Source organism: Carya illinoinensis, chromosome 11, assembly GCF_018687715.1.
Source record: "Carya illinoinensis cultivar Pawnee chromosome 11, C.illinoinensisPawnee_v1, whole genome shotgun sequence".
Taxonomy (NCBI): Eukaryota; Viridiplantae; Streptophyta; class Magnoliopsida; order Fagales; family Juglandaceae; genus Carya; species Carya illinoinensis.
The window spans coordinates 11,921,097-11,926,158 of record NC_056762.1 but is presented as its reverse complement, the minus strand read 5'-3'; positions in this window follow the sequence as shown (position 1 = coordinate 11,926,158).

Here is a 5,062-nt window from a genome sequence, read left to right as displayed (position 1 = left end):
GAATATTAATACATCATCTATATAAACTATAGAAAAATGGGTGAAAGGTGTAAATATTTCGTTCATAATATTTTGAAATTCACTAGGAGCATTTTTTAATCCGAAAGGCATAACATTCCATTCATAATGTCCAAAAGGGACTGTAAATGCAGTTTTGTATCTATCTTTTTCAGCAATCTGGATTTGCCAAAATCCGCTTTTCATGTCAAATTTTGAAAATATAGTAGCAGCATAAAGTCGGGATAATAAATCTTTTTTATTAGGAATAGGGTATCTAATCCATTGTAAAACTTTATTTAAAGGCTTATAATTTATAACTAATCTAGGAACACCTCTTTCTAATTCTGCTTGTTTTTGTACATAAAAAGCAGCACAGCTCCATGGTGATTTGCTCTTTCTAATAAGTCCTTTAGTTAATAGATCATTAATTTCTTGTTTACAGAATTCTAATAATTCTTTATTCATTTGAATGGGTCTGGCCTTAGTAGGAATATTCTTTTCAGAAAATTCTTTTTCATAAGGTAATTCGACTATATGTTGTTTTCTACTCCAAAAAGCATTAGGTAAATTAGAGCATACTTCGTTTTCAATTATATTTTTGAAATTATTAATTTTTTGGATTAATAAAGGATCTTTTAATTGTTCTTCAATTCTTTTGTATTTTAATTCTTGTTTTAAGAAATTTATTTGTTTTTCTTTTCTTTTGATTTTGACTTTTGTTAAAAAATTAATTTCTTTAGTCAATGATGCTTCTTTTAAGGAATTAATCTCTCTTGAGACTGGAGGGAATAAAAATTTAAATTGAATTTCTTTTCCTAATATTTTAGTAGAAATTCCTTCTTCTGTTACAGAGAAAGGGTAAAGTAAAGCAAGAAATGGGTTTCCTAATATTACTTTGGTATTGATATTTTTTACTAGAATGAATGTTGTTTTAAAGCAAATTCTATTATTACATATATGCGCATTTGATAATTTATAATTTATATTTAATTTTGCTCCATTAGCTTGAGATAATGTCTCTTTTGTTTTTTCAAAATATTTAGAGGGTATTATTCCTTCTTGTATGCAGTTTAAATCTGCACCTGTATCTAATAAGGCTATTGCAGAAAAAGAGAATTCTTCATTAATGGAAATAGTTACTTCAGTATACCATTTTTGAAAATTCATTTTATTAAGTATGTTTATAAAATTATCTGATTCTTCTTTTGTAATTTTTACTGAGCTTTCTCCTTGCTCTTTTTTATGAGTGTCATTATTTTTATCTATTTTTAATAGTATAATTTCTTGTAATAATTGTTCATTAGAAACTTCAAGTTTGGTGTTAGAAGCTTTCAAATTTCTAATTTCTTTCTTTATTTCATTAATTTCTTGATGTAAATCTTTTAAAGTAATATTTTGTTTTTCTGATTGAAATCTATTTACTATTTCCATAAAATCATATGATGAGGGGGTTGAATTGAGTTCAAAAGTCTTGGGATTACTAAAAGTATCTTTTAATTTTTCTAAATATTCTTTTCTTTCTTGTGGATTATTAATTTTATCTATTAATTCTAATATAATATTTTCATGTGACGATAATACGTTAATAGTTTTATTACAGATACAATTATTTCTATCTAAACAATTACAAACATGAATTTCATCTTCTTCTGACTTGTTATCAGAAGATTGTTCTGAAAAACTTGATTCTTTTAATTGGTAAATTTCATCTTCTTCTGAAGAAATTTCATCTTCTTCACTTGATTGTATAAAGATATTTAATAATTTTTCTTTTACTTCTTCAGGTATATCTAATTCATTAATTTCTTTTTTAACCTTACAATTTGATGCATAATGTCCAACCTTTCCACATTTATAACATACAATTTGTTTTTTCTTTTTATTAAACTTTTTTGTATTCTTTACTGGTTTCTTATATACGGATTTTTCATTGGGTTTTTTATAAGGTTTCTTATAATTTCTTTTCTTAGTTGGATAAGTTTTATAAATTCTTTTTCCTTTTTTGTGTCTTGTAGAAGGAGCTAATAATGGAGAATAACCAAACTGTTCACAAAAGGTACCTAATTCTTTTGTAGCAAATTTCTTTTCTTTTTCCATTTGCTTTTTTAATCTTATATCATTACACATAGTCAGACCAGTTCTATTAATAGAAGATATTATATCTCCATACGTAAGATTAATAAAATCAATAGTACCATCTGATTTTACTAAAGATTCTCGTACCTTTTGGGCGAAGTAATATGGAAGTCCGGCTATGAACTTTTCCTTCCAGTATGGTTGTTGGCAATCATCTCTGATCATAACTTTAGTTAGAAAGACATCTTTATACCATCTAAAATCAGATAATCTAGGACATCTTAAATTGATTAATAAATCACTAGTTCTTTCTTTAAATTGGGAAGGATCACCTACAAAATGTTTTGTTAATATAAATATTAGAGTATTAACAGCATCTTCTATAGGTTGACCATCTTCTGTCTTAATCTCCTGCAGATTTTCATCATGCTTATAGGCACTTAATATTCTTATTCTTTGTTCTTGTGTAAGATAATGATCCCACCAGCCTTTTAATTGGCCAGTGAATCCTGTAACTAGAACATGTGCTACTTGATGATCTGATCTTCTACTGGCTTTATAAACATTAGCTACCATAATCATTTCTTGAAAATGATTTAATATTTCATATTCAGATAATCCATCTATATTCCATTCATATAATGCATCTGATGCAAAAGCAGATCTCACTATATGTTCTCTTTCCTCGAATTGTATATCCGGAGGGGTAGGCCTTGGATACCAATTTCGAGTAGTAAAAGTATGCGTTGCTGATTCCCTAGGATAAAATTGCCCACTATGATTTCCTTTAATTTTGTTTATCTGTAATTCTTTAAATTGATTTTCAAGATTATTAATTTCAGAATCAGATAGATCAGGTGAATCTGTCTTACTTAATACATTAATATGAGATTGTCTTGAAGTGGATGCATTATTATCAATATTTAATTTTTCTAATTTGCTAGAGATCTGTTCTAGTAAATCTTCTTTAGTCTTGGAAAAACTAGATTTTAAGTGAGCAGGTATTTCATGGGGAATAAACAAAGGAATTTCTTTAGCTTCTTTAACAGGAGTTTTAATAGGAGATATTAAGTTTTCAATTCTTTCTAATTGTTTACTCATGGTTTTTAAATATAAATTAGTATAATTATTTTGTTGGATTATATTATCAGTATTTTTAGTTTCTGGAGAAGTTAATCTCTTTATTGGTGATGCTAATATTTGTGTATTTTTTTGATTATATTTAATAGCCTCAAAAGGAGGGTATTCTTCATAAATAATTTGATTATTTTCTACTTTAACCCATTGATTAGTGGTCCTATTTATAGTCGACAACTGATTTGATTTATATATTTCAAACCATATGAAGAAAGGTATATTAATTTTTATGCTTTCTAAATATTCATAGTATTTTATTTGGATATAATCTCTTTCTAGTTGTGAGAAAGTAGAGAAAAACAAAAGTCTTTTCTGCTTATTTTCTTCTTTCATATAATCTTGTTTAAGAAATTCTTTATTGATTTTGAATTCTTCTTTACTCAGGGTAAATATTTGGGAATCATCTCCAACTACCTGTGAATAGGTTGGAGAAGAAGGTTCAGGTTCTTTATTCTGATGAGGATTAGAAGAGGATGCTGAATCAGGGTGATTGACTGAATATACAGGTGTATCAATAATATTTCCAGGAATAACTCCCCGGACTTGTGTATCTAGATTTTGTATTTTATTTCTAGAGACTGAAGTCATTGCAGATCTATTGTCAAAATTTTGAGATCTATTCCTACTAATTGTAGATCGTGGTGTATGGTAACTGGAGGATGCTGGAGAAGAATAATGAGAAAATGATCTCCTAAAAGGTTGGAAGGCAATTTGGACTGTTCCGTCCTGGTTTTGATCTATATAATCTAAATCATCTTTAGAATTATTTTCTACATTCGGTAATGGAATAATATTTTCTAATTGCCATTCATTAGGAAGAGTAACCTGATTCCAATGAATTTGTTTAGGAATTTGTATACTAGAATTTGGTGTACTAGATTGTAATAATAATGTATAGCCCTTTGGACTAGTAATGAGAGCTTGTGGCTCTAATGTTGTTTTCATTAATTTATAATGGATTCTATATACTACAGTTAAAGGATGTGATCCTTTCATCATATGATAGCTATTTGTTTTAATATTTAATGTTAAGGCATGTAGAATATTAGAGTCAAATAATGAGAGTGAATAATTAGGATAACAGTTAAAATATACTGGGCCTTGGAATAAACTAGATTCAACCATGCCAAGTAATGAATCATGGAAATTATAATGTCTTCCATCTCTTAAACAGAGTAATACTGAAGCATTTAGTCCATTTCTGGTAAGTGGTTTTACAGCCACTTGTACTAATCCAATATGTATAAATGAATATTTCTGTTCCTTATGGTGTTTAATGGCTTCTTTTGTTAATAGTTGTAATGATTCATAATCATTATTTAGGCTAATAGTCTTTTCTACTGTTTTAATTGTATAATTTGTGAGGAATGATAATTTTGAAGAAAAAGTTGAATATTTATATATTTGGTTTTTAGGTACATTAGGAATTGTCCAATCTTGTAAATTTCTTTCTATGTCTATAATGCTATAATCTTCTTGATTTACATTTTCAGTTTCTAAAGGTGTGTTAACCGTAGATGTTTCAGGTTTGAATAAAGAATTCATTGAAATAGAATTTTTATGCAAAGATTTCCTATATAAATTTTATAAGATTACGAGAGACAAGCCTACTTTTCTAGAGATACTTGTGATTCTACGGAGAGAAATTATTTTAATCCTAAATTCGGGTCTCAAAAAGTGTACCGAATGTTTTTTTATTTTTATTTTTTATTTTTTTATTTAGTAATTAAATAATTATTTTTATAAGGATGGTGTATTTTTTTTATTTTTAAAAAAATATTTAAGAATATTAATTTTTTTTTTTTTTTCCCCTCATGGAATGAGCATTCGACTATTTGGGCAACATCTC